Genomic DNA, 17,342 nt, shown 5'->3' with positions numbered 1-17,342 from the left:
CCGTGGTGGTGGAGGACATCTTTATTACCTCCGGCCACTTGGAGTGTGCATCCACCGCGATTAGAAACATTGAGTCCATAAATGGACCAGCAAAGTCGACGTGTACCCTTTGCCAAGGAGATGAGGGCCACTCCCATGGATGCAGAGGAGCTTGTGGTGGCGCGTTTTGGACCTTCTGGCATCCTAGGCAGCTCTTGGTTATTTCTTCGATGTCTCCATCAATACCTGGCCACCACACAAACGCTCTTGCTAGGTTCTTCATTTTCACTCCACCCAGATGCCCCTCGTGAAGCTCCTTTAGCACCTTATGCTGAAGTTTGGGTGGAATCACCACTCTAGATCCACACATCAAGGTTCCTCGGCACACTGACAGCTGTTCTTTTCTTTGCGAAAATGCGGGCAGCGTTGGTTCGCCATGTGCTGGCCATCCCTCCACTGTTAAATCATAGACTCGTGAGAGAGTCGGGTCATTTCTTGTTTCATTTTCGATCATCGAATTTGTTACTGGTAGACATTCCACTATGGATGAGTGGAACATCTCTACCGGGTCCACTGTAGCCGCCTCTTCTACTACTGGCAACGGTAGGCGCGATAACCCATCAGCATTTCCATGCTGTTTGGACCTTTTGTATTCGATGTCATATTGGTGTGCCCCAAGTAACACGGACCACCTCTGTAGCCTTTGCGCTGTCATAGTTGAAACGGCCTTGTTAGGGTTGAATATGGACACCAACGGCTGGTGGTCTGTCAGTAATGTGAACTTCTTGCCCTGCAGGTAATGATTGAATTTCTTTACTCCCCACACAAGGCTGAGGGCCTCCCTATCTATCTGAGCATAATTTCGCTCAGCGGAGGTCAATGATCGGGACGCAAATGCGACTGGCCTTTCCGAGCCATTTGGTAACTGGTGTGAAAGTACTGCTCCAATTCCATAAGGGGAAGCATCACAAGCTAGACGAAGAGGTAACGTTGGGTTGAAATGAGCCAACACTTCCTCAGAGGTAATCAACGCCTTGCTTCTGCGAAAGGCCTTCTTACAGTCCTCGCTGCACTTCCATGGTACTTCTTTCCGCAACAGAGCATTCAGCGGATGCAGCACCGTGGATAGATTTGGCAGAAACTTGTGGTAATAATTAATCAACCCCAGAAACGATCTCAACTGTGATACATTTTCCGGAGCGGGGGCCTTCACGACAGCTTCTATCTTGTCAGGTGACTTGTGCAGCCCCTCTTGGTCAATGACATGACCGCAGTACGAGATCCGTTTCTGGAAGAACTCACATTTCTGGCGATTAACTCGAAGGCCATATTCCTTCAACCTGGTGAGCACCAGTTTCAAATTTGTGAGGTGTTCCTCCTCGTCTTCTCCCGTAATCAGGATATCGTCCAAGTAACACTGCGTGCTTGGAATACCCTGTAAGACCTGCTCCATGGCCCTCTGCCAAATTGCTGGAGCCGAAGCTACTCCAAAAACCAGTCTATTATAACGATACAAGCCTCTGTGCGTGTTGATTGTGAGATACTGGCGCGACTCTTCCTCGACTTCCATTTGTAAGTATGCTTGTGCCAGGTCTATCTTGGTGAAGTGTTTCCCGCCAGACAATGAAGCAAAGATATCCTCAATCCGCAGAAGCGGGTATTGTACCGTGTGAAGCACCGGATTAACTGTGATCTTGAAGTCTCCGCAGATGCGGACCTTTCCCGGTCCCCCTGGCTTGTTACTTGATGAAGACTTCATGACGGGAACAATGGGCGTGGCCCACTCACTCCAGTCCACCTTAGACAGTACCCCTGAACGTTCAAGCTCTTCCAGTTCTGCCTCCACAGCAGGTCGTATCGCGTAAGGTACCGATCTGGCTTTGAAAAATTTTGGGCTTGCATGTTCTGCAATCTTGATTTTTGCTTTAATTCCTCTCAGTGTTCCCAGTCCTTGCTGGAATACCTCTTTAGCTTCGTCCAATATTCTGGACAACCGTTCAGGTTTGACATCTTCCTTTCCGGAATCTACCGTCATTGTGTTTAGTGAATGCCAGTCTATCTTTATTTTCCTGATCCACTCCCGTCCCAGAAGTGGTGGACCTCCCTTGGGCAGCACATACATGTCCATCCCTTGGTGATCTTTGTCCTTGTATCTCACCTTGACTTTTATATTTCCGATGGGGTATACTTTGTGCCCCGTGTATGTCTGCAATACTATCTCCGTATCCCGTAGGGGAATATGTTTGAATAACTTTTTGTAATCTTGCTTATTCATGACCGTCAACGCCGATCCGGTGTCCACTTCCATCTTCACTTGGACTTTTGCAATCTGTAGTGTGACCCAGATAGTTTGTCGGTCAGCTTCTTTACTCACATTGTGAATCCTCAGACTACCCAGTTCCTTGCTGTTGGAGTCTGAGTCCGAACTCTGTTCATCTGGACTCTTCCCAGTCACCTTATGTACCTTTTGATATACCTATCAATTCCTCCAATAAAAGGCGAAGAGTTACGAAGGTGACTAAAGGTTTTTATTGACTAAATAACAGAGCCCACTCTCGTGGGTGATCCGATCCAAGCAGGAGGAATACCAGTCAGTCGCTCACCTTTATACCTGGCCTGGTGGGTGGAGCCAAGGCGGAGTCGGCGGTGGTCATCCCAGGTATAGCAGTGTGGCAAGAGGCGACCTCGTACCGTGATACAATAGTGGTCAGTGATACAGTTATAACGAACAGTGGTGAACAGTGCTAACTACTAACAGTGATACGATAGTGAACGTGGTTTACCACATTCACCCCTTGTTTAGAATTAAGTCCGGCGGGGTGAAGTGTACTACCAATTCTGGTAGGTCAGTCTGTCCGGAGGCTTCGTAAGCCTCTCCGATCGCCGCAGCGGTGGTGTTGCCTTATCCGGTGCTGGTGCCTTATCCGGTGTTGATGCTGGTGTTTGCGTGGTCGGCGAGGGCTCGTGGGGTTCCGGCATGCCGTCTACCTGGGCTGGGGTTGGGGGGGGTGGTGGCGGTGTTTCCGGATCGGCTGAGGGTGCGAGGTCTCGTAGGGAGACAGTGTCCTCCCGCCCGTCTGGGTACGCCACGTAGGCGTACTGGGGGTTGGCGTGCAGGAGGTTCACCCTCTCGACCAGGGGGTCCGTTTTATGGGCCCTCACGTGTTTCCGCAGCCAGACCGGCCCCGGGGCGGTCAGCCAGGTTGGTAGAGTGGTTCCCGTAGTCGACTTCCTGGGGAAAACGAACATTCGTTCATGGGGGGTGGTGTTAGTGGCCGTGCAAAGTAATGACCGGATGGAGTGCAGCGCTGTCGGGAGGACTTCTTGCCAGCGGGAGGTTGGGAGGCCCTTAGACTTTAAGGCTAAGAGGACGGCCTTCCATACCGTCGCGTTCTCTCTTTCCACCTGACCGTTACCTCTGGGGTTGTAGCTGGTGGTCCTGCTTGCTGCAATACCTCTCTCTAGGAGGAATTGCCGGAGTTCCTCGCTCATGAAGGAGGAGCCCCGGTCGCTGTGTATATAGTTCGGGAACCCGAACAAGGCGAAGAGGGCATTCAGGCACTTGATGACCGTGCTACTGGTCATGTCGGGGCAGGGGAAGGCAAAGGGGAAACGGGAGTACTCATCAACGATGTTGAGGAAGTACACATTACGGTCAGAGGACGGGAGGGGCCCCTTAAAGTCGATGCTCAGGCGCTCGAAGGGGCGGGTGGCCTTGATCAGGCTTGCTCGGTCCGGCCTATAGAAGTGCGGTTTGCACTCCGCACAGGTCTGGCAGTTCCTGGTCATGGTCCTGACCTCCTCGATGGAGTAGGTCAGGTTGCGGGCCTTAATGAAATGGTAGAGTCTGGTGACTCCGGGGTGGCAGAGCTGGTCGTGGAGGGTCTGAAGCCTATCGATATGCGCGCTGGCGCATGTCATTCGTGAAAGGGCATCAGGGGATTCGTTCAGCTTGCCTGGCCGGTACAAGATCTCATAATCGTAGGTGGAGAGCTCGATTCTCCATCTCAAAATCTTGTCATTCTTGATTTTGCCCTTCAGCTTGTTATTAAACATGAAAGCCACCGAACGCTGGTCGGTGAGGAGGGTAAATCGTTTGCCTGCCAGGTAGTGCCTCCAGCGCCGTACTGCCTCCACGATCGCCTGGGCCTCTTTCTCGACCGACGAATGTCGGATCTCGGGGCCCTGTAGGGTCCTTGAGAAGAAGGCCACTGGCCTCCCCTCCTGGTTTAGGGTGGCGGCTAAGGCGAAGTCGGATGCGTCGCTCTCCACCTGGAAGGGGATGGACTCGTCCACTGCGTGCATCGTGGCCTTGGCTATGTCTCCCTTAATGAGGGAGAAGGCCGCGCACGCCTCCTCCGTGAGGGGGAAGGAAGTGGCTTTCAGGAGGGGTCTGGCTTTGTCCGCGTAATTGGGTACCCATTGGGCATAGTAGGCGAAAAGCCCCAGGGTTCTCCTAAGTGCTTTAGGGCAGTGGGGGAGGGGTAGCTCCATGAGGGGGCGCATTCTTTCTGGGTCGGGGCCGATGATTCCGTTCTCCACTACGCAGCCGAGGATGGCAAGGCGTGTGGTGTTAAACACGCATTTCTCCTTATTGTAGGTGAGGTTCAGCCGTTGGGCCGTACGGAGGAATTTCTCCAGATTCGCGTCATGTTCCTGCCGGTCGCGGCCGCAGATAGTGACGTTATCTAGGTAGGGGAATGTAGCCTGCAGTTCGTTCTGGTCAACCATCTGGTCCATCTCCCTTTGGAAGACCGAGACCCCATTAGTGACACCGAAGGGGACCCTAAGGAAGTGGTATAGGCGCCCATTCGCCTCGAAGGCGGTATACTGGCGGTCCTCAGGGTGGATAGGGAGTTGGTGGTAGGCCGACTTCAGGTCGATGGTCGAGAATACTTTATACTGTGCAATCTGATTGACCATGTCAGATATGCGGGGGAGGGGGTATGCGTCCAGCTGGGTATATCTGTTTATGGTCTGGCTGTAGTCGATGACCAGGCGGTTTTTATCGCCGGTCTTTACGACTACGACCTGTGCACGCCAGGGGCTGCTGCTCCCCTCGATAATGCCCTCTTTCAGGAGGCGCCGCACCTCAGAGCTAATGAAGGCTCTGTCCCCGGCGCTATACCGCCTGCTCTTGGTAGCGACGGGTTTGCAGTCAGGGGTAAGGTTAGCAAACAGAGAGGGTGGCGGGACCTTGAGGGTGGAGAGGCTGCAGGTGTTACGCGGTGGGCGGTTTAACGTTTGCTGGTTGTTGACTGTGAGTGGGGGGAGGGGTCCACCGTATGCTAGGGTTACGCTTTGGAGGTGGGATTGGAAGTCCAGCCCTAGTAGGACGGCAGCGCAGAGATGGGGGAGGACGAGGAGTTTAAAGTTTTTATACTCCGTGCCCTTAACCGACAGGGTCACGACACAGTAGCCGCTGATGTCCGTGGCGTGGGACCTCGATGCCATCGAGATTCGGCTGCGCGTTGGTAGGACAGAGAGGGAGTAGTGGCTCACCGTGTCTGGGTGGATGAAGCTCTCCGTGCTTCCGCTGTCGAACAGGCAGGTCGTGGCGTGGCCGTTCACTTTGATGTCCATCATTGACTTGGACAGATGGTGCGGGCGGGCTTGGTCCAGGGTGACGGAAGCTAGTGTGTAGCTGAGCGAGTCGTTGTCATCTGCGGGCGAGGCGGTCGGGCGTGGTGAGTAAAATGGCGTCTCCCACGAGGTAGGGCAAAATGACGGAGAAGATGGCTGCCCCCGTAGCTCACATGAGGCACTATTGGGGTCGGTTGCCTTAATCAAAGATGGCCGCCCCCATGACTCATGTGTGGGGATGCTGGCCTCAGTTGCCCTAAACAAAGATGGCCACCCCCATGACTCATGTGTGGGGATGCTGGCCTCAGTTGCCCTAAACGAAGATGGCCGCCCCCATAGTTCGCATGCGGCACTGCTGGCCTCTGAGGATCCGCTCCTGCAGGCCTTGGAGAAGTGGCCTTTCTTCAGGCAGGTTCTGCATGTGGAGTTCTTGGCTGGGCAGCGCGACCTCGGGTGCTTCTCCTGGCCACAAAAAAAACAGCCGGCGGCCCGATCGCGGATGCCCGATGTCGGGGCCGGTGCCGGGGGTGGCGGGGCCGGTCGGGTCCGGGACGCCGACGCAGAGGTAGGTCCCGGGGGCGGCGCTGGGAAGGGTGCTGTGGTAGGGGTCGGGCCCGAGTCCCAGGGTCGCGAGCAGTACCTGGTGAATGCTTCCTGATCTTGGTGGGCCACTTCCAGGGAGATAGCGAGGGCTTCAGCTTTTTCCATGCTGAGGTCTTTAGCTTCCAGCAGTCTTTGCCGTGAGTACTCGGACCGTAGGCCTTTCAGGAATGCGTCGCGGATATTATCTTCAGTATTTTCGGCTGCCGACACCGATTTAAAGTCACAGTTCCTGGCGAGTGCATATAGCGCCTGTGAGAATTCGGCTACTGATTCTCCTGGCTGTTGCGGCCGTGATCTTAGGAGGTGCCTAGCGTACATGTAGTTTACCGGGGTCCGGTACTTCTGTTTCAGCAGGTTGATGGCGGTCTCGTAGGTAGTCATGTCCTCGATGAGAGTGTATACTCTCGGGCTCAGTTGCGCCTGCAGGACACTTAGTTTGGATGCCTGAGGGACGCTGGATTCTCTCAGGTATGATTCGAAGCAGACCAGCCAGTGTTTAAAGTCTGCGGCTGAGTTTGCTGCTCGTGGGTTCAGGTCCAGGTACGGCGGTCTGAGGGCTCGCAGCCAAGCTGGCTGGTGTGGCTGTGCTCCTGGGAGCTGCGCTGGTGGCTCCTCCGCCGGTTGTGACTCGTTGTCGGACATCATTAAATTTAGTCAATAAAATTGATATACCTATCAATTCCTCCAATAAAAGGCGAAGAGTTACGAAGGTGACTAAAGGTTTTTATTGACTAAATAACAGAGCCCACTCTCGTGGGTGATCCGATCCAAGCAGGAGGAATACCAGTCAGTCGCTCACCTTTATACCTGGCCTGGTGGGTGGAGCCAAGGCGGAGTCGGCGGTGGTCATCCCAGGTATAGCAGTGTGGCAAGAGGCGACCTCGTACCGTGATACAATAGTGGTCAGTGATACAGTTATAACGAACAGTGGTGAACAGTGCTAACTACTAACAGTGATACGATAGTGAACGTGGTTTACCACACCTTTCTGTACTTCTTCTGCGGTGACTTATTATTGCTGGTCTTCTTTCCTGACCGGCATACCTTAGCTATGTGACCAAGCTTGCCACATTTTCTACATTCCTGGTTTTTAAACCAGCATTGGTTCTGGTCGTGTGTTGTCTTCCCACAACGATAACATTTCATTGTACCCGAAGTCATTTGATCCACACTGAGTACCGCTGTCTTCCGCTGCATTTCCGCCGTGCCTCTCGCTGCGGCTTCGTGTGATGCTGCAATAAGGACAGCCTTATCAAGTGTAAGATCGTTCTCTTCGAGCAGTCGTTTTTGTGTTCCTTCCTTCGACATCCCGCACACAAACTTGTCTCTCAGTGCCTCTGTCAGATTTACCCCAAACTGACAGTATTTTGCTAGCCTACGCAGTTCAACCAGGTACTCCGCGTTGCTTTCCTCTTTTCGTTGCGTTCTCACGTAAAATTTAGATCGTTCCGTTAACATCAGCGGTGCGGGGTTAAAATGATCCTTCAGGACAGCAACAATATTAGCGAAAGACTGATCCGCCGGTTTAGCTGGTGATAGAAGATGCTTCAATAACCCGTATGTCTTCGCACCCATTGAGTTTAGCAAGGTTAGAGCTTTGTCATAATTTGCTATCTTATTGACCTTACAATATATCTCGATGCGTTCTACATACGCGGCCCAATCTTCCACATCGGAATCGAACCCGTTGATGTTACTACGCTTAGGCATCTTCCCACTCTTCCTGAGAAACAACAACGAAATATTTCTTTAACCTTTTTTTTTCAAAATTGCGGTTTCCCGCGCTTGTCTTCTTTCCCCGCCCACTTTCAAAATGGCGGTTTCCCGCTTCTGTCTTCTTCCCCGCCTACTGGCGGCTTCCCGCGTTTCTTCCCCTGGCGGGAGGGGTAAGCTTTTCCCTCGGGCGACGACCGCTGGCTTTCGGGGTTCGCAGCCTGCGCGTCGGCTTCAGTGCGTTCCTTGTTCCCTTTTCTCGGCAGGGCAACCGGCGCTGGGTACAACCCGTTGACGGCGAACAGTTTCAGCCGCTGGGCTGGATCTCGCTCAGTCTCCCTCGCTCGGGCTCTGTCTCTCCCGCTCGCTCGGGCTCTGTCTCTCCCTCAGCGGCTTCCAATCACGCCTCCCAGCCCTCTCGCAGTCCGGTGCTTTCCTCCCCGGCTGCGGCTGAGTTCTCCGCGATTTATTTATTTTTATATCTTCCCGCGCCTTACGATCCCGGTCGCAGCGCTTCGTGGCCTCGGTCGCTGCCCGGCCTTTTTCACTCCAATCGCGCCTCCCAGCCCTCTCGCAGTCCGGTGCTTCCCTCCCCGGCTGCGGCTGAGTTCACCGTGGTTTATTTATTTTTATATCTTCCCGCGCCTTACGATCCCGGTCGCAGCGCCTCGTGGCCTCGGTAGCTGCCCGACCTTTTTCGCCGGTCGCGGTCTAGCTGTCTCACGACGCCGTTGCGTCTCCCAGCCCGCTTGTACCGCGGCTTCCGTGCTCCACGCTGCCCCAGTCTCAGCGCCTCTGGGCCCGACTTCTGTCCGGCTCCTTTCCCCCGGCCGTGGTCGAGTTCACCGCCCTTATCCTCCGTTCATTTTTTTTTTTTCCCTTTACTCACAGTCACCGTGGCCGACTTGCTTCTCGTGCTGATCGGCTCACTCACCACCGTGGCAGAAGGGACAATCAGTGCCTGTTGCTGATGGAAGGCTTCGTGTCTGAATTCTTCCTTCTTCCTTGCTCTGCAGACTCGAGTTTTCTCTCAGCAGAACGACGAGGGCGGGTGCCTCTTCTCGACGCTCGTTAACTGCTTCGGAAGTATTGTTGCCGCAGGGTAAGATCGAACTCGTCGCCACTGTAAAGTCTGTAGGTATTATGGCGAATTAATACACAGACTACAAGAGTAACTTTAACAGGACTTTACTATTCGAAGGTCAGGGCGAATCTGCCCAATAAATCCTGACACAGCACTTATATACCGGTGTGGTCACCGTCGGTATTACAGTATACAGCAGCCAAGATAAAGTAGTGCCACACCTAAAATAGTTCTCTTAAAGGTGGACGGTTACATACAATAGTTCTCTTAAAGGTAGAACAGTTACATACACGACACCCCCCATCCCCATCTCTCCTGCAACCTACCTTACTGGCTGCAGCTCGGGCCTGATTTCCAGTGTTCACTCTGCCGAGCTATGTCATGATGCTTGTTTGGAGCCCTGCAGTTTACCTGGCCTATCTAAAGGAGGCCCAGAGCCTCAGAATAATCGGTGCCACTTCACCAAGGGAAAGTGCGGCCGGCCAGCCTGCTCCCCAAAGTCAAAATGGACCCCATAGTGGTTTTTTTTTGAACGAGGGTCTTTGGCATGAAGTGACCCCAGTAACTGCTTTGAATGTTTGACTCTAGTGGGGTATCGGGCAAGGCCGGGCAAGATTGCAGTCTCAAATGGGGAATCGTGACTTTGCAAAGCAAGCTCTCAAGCCAGAAAGTTAAAAGGGACAGGTTAGAAACAAATGTAAACATAAGCATGACGATTGACGACATTTCTTAAATTCAATTTGCAAATTAAATTGTTCTTTAGCTTGCTGAAGATATTGTAAAATCTAATTTCCTTCAGCTGAATAAGCAGGAAAATTGTCAGCGCATGTATGTGCGTTGGGATGGATGCAATTATTAGAGAACCATCCCTACAGGTGATGTACACCTCTCCTGTACTTTCTGAATTTTGATTTCAGGCGTGACTGTGGTGTTTATCTAATTTAATTCGATTTTGCTTGCAGTGACTAATGAAAATTAAATTAACTTGAAATGAGTGAGAGGCGCATGTTATTCCTGTGACTTATTTTATAAATTCCGGGGGTAGAAATGAATCATATGACATAGTCCCAATGCATCTGTCAGCATGAAATACCACTGTATGAGCAGATTGCTTAGTCACACTTCCACCAGGACCATTATCGAGTAGAACTGGACACAAAAAGAATATAGGCTCAATTAAACTAATAGTAGCAGGCCTACAGGTTCACCTTTTGAGGATTTCAGTCATGTTTCTACAATGAAGTAAAAAATATAATCAACTGTATCTTTGAACCTGAATGAAAAGTTCTGCCCAAGTAAGACTTGCAGGGCTACGAGGATAGAGCGGGGGAATGGGACTGACTGGATTGCTCTACAGAGAGCCGGCACGGACTTGATGGGCCGAATGGTCTCCTTCTGTGCCGTTATGATTCTATGGGCTCGATTTTATTAATGGAGGCGGATTGAGGACGGGCTCCCTGGTGGTCGGATTTCGGACCCGCTGCCGGTTTCAGCCGCCCCCCGATGTCCCATTTTGATTTAATTGGACCAATTAGTCCCGTCGTACGCGCTGCCTGCTGCATTGACTGGGAGCGGGTCTGTTGGTCTAAACTGATGAGGTAATTGCTGCACTTGTTATTAAGGGCTCCATGTAGCCTCAGCCTCTCATTTCTTGTTACTGCTGCAGTTTGAATGGGCCAAGATGACCGTGAGTGCTGCAAAAGCTAAGGATGCTCCCCGATTCACTGAGGCCTCCCTGCAAACTCTTGTGGAGGGAGTAAGAGGGGGCAGGAAGATTCTGTTCCCTCCCAATGGCCGGAGGAAGCCTCCTCAGCAGACAAAGGCAGCCTGGCTGGAGATTGCTGAGGAGGTAAGCACAAGGTTGCTATGTACATGCACTTGGGTCCAGTGCTGAAAACGCTTCAATGATCTTCTGTGAACATCAAAAGTGAGTATCACATCACACTTACCTTCAATCTGCTTCCCTTCTCTTGTCATCACCAGCACTCTGCATTGTCAGCTTGCTCCTCCACATCCCACCTTACCCTTACTTCCCTTGCACCCTTACCCCTCTATCTCTCTCTCTGTATTCAATCACTTCACTATTCTACGATGCAGCCCTCACACTCACTCCTCACTGTTATGCAATGACAACAACTAACAATGCACAGGGAGGCAGCTTCCTCTTGCCACCTCACTCCATCTTGGTCTCCCTCTAAGCTTCTAGGTTTTGGATTCTTCACACTCACTCCATCACTCTCGCTGAAGCTCTACTTGTGTCCCTCCTTGCAGGAAAAGCTAACCCACAATAAGAGGGAGAGAGCAAAGACAGGAGGAGGCACACCATCCCTGGCCACATTAACAAATGCTGAGGAGGCTGCCCATGACATCGTGGAAGGTGGCGAGGAGCTGGAAGTGGGGGAAGAGGAGACGGGTGGAGTTCAGGAAGCTGGTGACAGAATGCATTTTCATCCCTCACATTTACAATTCATGACTGACTGCAATGGCATATGATGCTCATAGAGATTGACTTCTGATAATCTGCACAAAAGCATGTTTCTGCTACCTGAAAGTCTGATGTCTAACTCATGCCTTTACCATCTCACAGGACTATCGAGAGCCCCCCTCCTCACTGTCCAGGAGGACGAGCCGGACGACTCCTCAGAGGAACCTGGGACCTCAGAGGGAGCAGCATCACCAGGAATCAGCGCACCCAGCACCAGCGCGGCAACGCACACCTCAGCGGGGCCTTCGCAACACAGAGTAGTTTTGTCACCTGGTGTATCACAGCTCACAGGTGAGCATCAGCAGATGGTGGAGACAGCGACAGCAGTGGAGAGCCCATGTCAGAGGTCGCAGGACTCTCCTAGCTCTGCTCAGCTGCATATAGATGCTGTGCTTCTGGGGTCATCCAGAAAGAGAGCGGTGATTGAACTCCAGGAACAAGTGCAGGAGTCTCTGACAGGGTTGCATCCAGGGTAACTGCGAGTGTGCAGAGAATGGAGGAGTCCATCTCTAACATGAGCACTGCCTTTGTGGAGGCAATGGCGCATGCCCGTTCCACCATGGAGAGGGTGGCATCCGCCATGGAGGACATAAGTCGCCAGACTAACGAAAACATGGTGACTCTTCAAAATAGATTGTCTGCAATGGAGGAGAGATGGGCATCTATTGAGGAAAGACACCAGAGCTTCATGGACATCCTTGTTATAAGACTGCCAGTACAGAGCTGGGTCCTCATGGTCCTCCTGATGTGCAGCAAGATGCTCTCCAGCCACTTGCTAGAACTGAAGTGCAGCTGACCCATGACAGGGATGTTGGTGGCAGACAACAAGGAAGTGTGGGCTCCTCTCCAAGGCCCTCGGTCAGAGCCCCCAGATCCCTCACCCAACAGAGATAGCTGTTTCAGCCCCTGCACAGCCACAGGAAGAGCAGACTGTGGAGGAGCCCTCCCAGGCTCCCAAACCCAGAGGATGCCTGCCAAAGGCGTCTAGGCAGGTGCAGCATCAAAGTGAGCAAGGTGCCTCTACATCTGCTGAAGCCACAGGGGAAGCTGTAGTGTATGTACCTTGCAGAAGGAACTATATTCTGCAGCCCCTGTATACTGCAGTACCAGTAGTGACCACCCCTGTATATAAGCCTGTGTAGTAACTTTTGCATAGTAGTTCCAGGTTGTCTCCACTCAGTAAAGACCTGTTATAACGAACTCCTGCAGTCCGTGTCTCAATTACACACGGACATAATACTGGCGACGAGCAGATCCGAATTACCTACAGCCTGCACCACCTCATGGGGATCCATCCCTGAAGCGAAGTTATCAGAGGTCGAGGCCAGAAGGAAGAAAGAAAAAAAAAAAATCAAACGAACAGAAGAAACGGGTGTCGACCGTGGGCATCCGCCTCTGATTCATCGGAGTTGAAGATTTGCAGGAGAGGCTGTTGAGAGCGCGGCTTGGTTATCCTGTCGATGGTGTTTCAGCTAATTGGGCTGGTGGCAGGTAGTACACTGATCCTTCCTGGGCTGCGGCGGTCTAGAGCTCGATCGGGTGGCTTTTCAACGGGGCCGAGCAGCGTTGTCGGGAAGAGGAGAGAGAGAGATGGTGGACCACCGTTATTGGGACGTGAATGGATCAGAAAGATAAGTTTAGACTGGCACTCCATTCAGGCACTGACGGTGGCTGGTAAAAAGGATGACGACGTCACTCCTGGACGATTGTCAACAATCTTAGCTGACGCCAAAGAGGTATTTCAACAAGAACTGGGAACTCTTAAAGGCGTAACCGCCTCGATAAAAATGGAAGAGAATGCAATTCCCAAGTTTTTCAAAGCAAGACCGGTACCATATGCAATTCGCCCAGCCGTCGAGGCAGAGCTGGAGAATCTGGAGAATGCAGGCGTGTTATCTAAGGTAGACTGGAGCGAGTGGGCGACACCCATCGTTCCTGTCATGAAGAAAACGTTAAACAATAAGTCTGAGGAGCCAAGGAAGGTTCGCATCTGCGGGGACTTCAAGGTGACGGTGAACCCAGTACTTCACACAGTACAATATCCTCTTCCGAGGATAGAAGATATTTTCGCCTCACTATCTGGAGGGAAGCGTTTTACAAAAATTGACCTAGCACAAGCATATTTGCAGATGGAGGTTGAAGAATCCTTTAGGAAGTATCTCACGATAAACACTCACAAAGGTCTTTACCAGTATAATCGACTGGTATTCGGAGTAGCATCAGCTCCGGCGATATGGCAAAGAGCGATGGAACAAGAACTGCAAGGGATTCTGGGGACTCAGTGTTACTTGGACGACATCCTAGAGACAGGTGAAGATAACAGTGAACACCTTGCCAACCTAGAGCAGGTGCTCACGAGACTAAGAGAACATGGGCTACGAGCCAATCGCCCTAAGTGCGAATTTTTTAAGAAACAGATATCGTATTGTGGCCACGTGATTGATGAAGAGGGGTTACATAAGTCCCCTGACAAAATTGAAGCGGTAGTTAAAGCTCCAGCGCCTGAAAATGTGTCGCAACTGAGGTCATTCCTCGGATTGGTGAATTACTACCATAAGTTTTTGCCGAATTTGCCCACAATTCTGCACCCACTGAACACCCTACTACAAACTGGAGTAGCATGGAAATGGAGCGATGAATGCAAGCGGGCCTTTCAGAAGAGTAAGGACCTCATCACTTCAAGAGAAGTATTGGCTCACGACAACCCATCACTACCGATAAGACTGGCGTGTGATGCGTCTCCCTACGGCATTGGAGCGGTACTGTCACATAAATTCCTTGATGGTTCAGAGAGGCTGATAGCTTTTGCGTCACGCTCGTTAACTTCAGCCGAGCGTAACTACGCCCAGATTGACAGAGAGGCCCTCAGCCTGGTGTGGGGGGTGAAGAAGTTCAATCACTACCTGCACGGTCAGAAATTTACTCTACTAACTGATCCTCAACCTCTTGTCTCCATTTTCAACCCTCAGAAGGGCGTACCGATAATGACAGCACAACGACTATAGAGGTGGTCCCTTTTCCTAGGGGCACACCAATATGACATCGAGTACAAAGGAGCTAAACAGCATGGGAATGCTGATAGATTGTCGCGCCTACCGTTGCCGATGGTGGAAGAAGCAACTGCAGTGGATCCAGTGGAGATATTCCACTCGACCACAGTCGAATGTCTCCCTGTGACGAATGCAAACATAGAAAAGGAAACACGAAATGACCCGACACTCTCCTGGGTCTATGATTTAACGGTGAAGGGATGGCCAGCACATGGCGAACCACTGCTGCCAGCATTCTCGCCGAGAAGAGAACAGCTGTCAGTGTGCAGAGGAACCTCGATATGTGGATCCAGATTAGTAATTTCACCCAAATTGAAGGATGGAGTGCTCAATGAGCTTCATGAGGGTCATCTAGGAGGGGTAAAAATGAAGAACTTAGCCAGAGCGTTTGTGTGGTGGCCGGGAATTGATAGAGACATCGAAGAGATGACCAAGTGCTGTACAGGATGCCAGAGGGTCCAAAACGCCCCACCACAAGCCCCTCTACATCCATGTGAGTGGCCCTCATCTCCATGGCAAAGGGTGCACATTGATTTTGCTGGTCCATTTATGGGCTCAATGTTTTTAATTGCAGTGGATGCACATTCAAAGTGGCCAGAGGTAATAAAAATGTCCTCAACCACCACAGAAAAAACTATCACAGTCCTACGAACCATATTCGCCAGAAATGGGCTGCCTGAACAGATTTGCTCCGACAATGGACCACAGTTTGTGTCTGAAGAGTTCCGGAGGTTCTTAAAGAACAATGGTGTTAAGCATTACACATCCGCCCCATATCATCCAGCCACCAATGGATTGGCTGAGAGGTTCGTTCAAACATTCAAGAAGGCTATGAAGGCAATGTGTAATGAAGACATACCCTTACAACACAAGGTGGACAACTTCTTGTTTGCCTACCGGAATGCGACACATGCGGTTACCAACCAAACTCCAGCCATGATGTTCTTCCATCGAAGACTATGATGCCGCTTGGATTTGGTTAAGCCAAACATCAGAAGAGATGTGGAGAACAGGCAGTTTCAGAATATGAATGAAAGGCTGACCAGGAGTTTTAAGATAGGTCAACCAGTTTTGGCCCGGGACTACCGCACAGAGAAATGGCAGCCAGGAATGATCTGTACACGGCAAGGACCTCTAATGTATACCGTGGACGTTGGAGAGAGCATTGTAAGACCCCCATGCTGACCAGATTCTAGAGTCACTGGAAAACGTCAATTCCACACCACGATCCGATACACCTGGTGATGAAACCGAAGTACCAATTGCATCTACCTCAGAATCGGTGACATTGGAAGCAGACGAACCAAACAACGACGTTGATCCCGAATCAACTTTGCCAGAAGAACCTGATACCCCAAAGAGGCGTTATCCAGACAGAATCAGGAAGCCTCCTCAAAGACTGAACTTATAATTGCTTAACTTCAACTACTGTATCTAGCAACTGTAATTGTAAATATGTTATTTAATTATTAATTGAATGTTATGTACTGTTTAGCTAAAAGGGGAGGAATTGTAGTGTATGTACTTTGTTGAAGGAACTATATTCTGCAGCCCCTGTATACTGCAGTACCAGTAGTGACCACCCCTGTATATAAGCCTGTGTAGTAACTTTTGCATAGTAGTTCCAGGTTGTCTCCACTCAGTAAAGACATGTTATAACCAACTCCTGCAGTCCGTGTCTCAATTACACACGGACATAATAGAAGCACCACGTAGAAGCATGCGTAAGAGGAAGTTAACAAACAAATAGTCACAAGGGTAGTCACTTGGGTGTTTTATTGTGCTGTAAATTATCGAGTGTCCTCCTTTTATGATGTCATTAAACAAAAGTGATGACAAGCAGTTGAGGTTCAGGTCTATGTGTTCTGGGAAATGGAAGTTGCACAGTGAGGGCTCAGGTCTAATTCCATTTATAATGATGGTGGTGACAGTGATTGGAAAGCACCGTTTATTGGGCAGATGATGTATGGTGTGACCATATCTTGACCTAATCTTCATCTCCATCTTCCAGCCACCTGTGTTTGAAGTGTAAACTCATGTGAATCTGGCATGGATGTGTGCATCTCTTGCCTGATGGCCAGTAATGTGGTTGCCTGCTGCTGGATTGGTCACATCTGGCCCCGCAAGGTGTCACTCCCTGTCCTCCTCCTCATCCTCTTCCTCGTCCTCTTCCTCATCCTCTTCATCTTCCTCCAAGGAGGCTGTGTGCTGAGCCACTTGTTCATCCAGCAGCCATATAAACCGTGCTGCTCTTCCTCCGAATTGTAGGGCTCGCAAAATCCCCTCAGTCCCCGAAGATCGGGAAATATTAATCCACATCATGGACGAAGACCTGTGTGATTTAAATTGTCTCTGGGTTGGACAATGTTTTAAAACATACCCAGAACCGCAAAAGGCTGTGTTAAAAAGCTCGTAAGCTGGGCAGCACTTGGACACTGGAATCAAAGAACTTTGTGAAAATCGCACACTTTAAGATTGTACATTTTATTAAATGATGTACTCTTGTGTTTTGGACTGTTAAAAATGGCTGAACAGACCTCATGGAAACAGAATTTAAAAGGACAGACAGGCTGTTAGCATATGAAACAGACAGGCTGTTAGCATATGAAAAAGCTCAGCGCTGCCCTGTAGTGGGTTTGAATGGAGCCCAAGCTGTCAGTCACCCTGTGGTATTGGGCGAGTCCGGTAACCTACAAGCTGTTTGTTTACACTGTGGAGTAGCCCGTTTGAATCAGCCAATCATCGGACAGTAAGCACACTGGGTTGTTTACATACATCCATTCACTGAAATTGACTCTAAGATCAAGTACTTGAAACTGCCAGCATGAACAAAGGGACTTTGTTT

Source organism: Somniosus microcephalus, chromosome 1 (assembly GCF_052327205.1).
Source record: "Somniosus microcephalus isolate GS21.2 chromosome 1, FLI_Smic_1.0, whole genome shotgun sequence".
NCBI lineage: Eukaryota > Metazoa > Chordata > Chondrichthyes > Squaliformes > Somniosidae > Somniosus > Somniosus microcephalus.
This window is presented reverse-complemented; position numbering follows the sequence as displayed.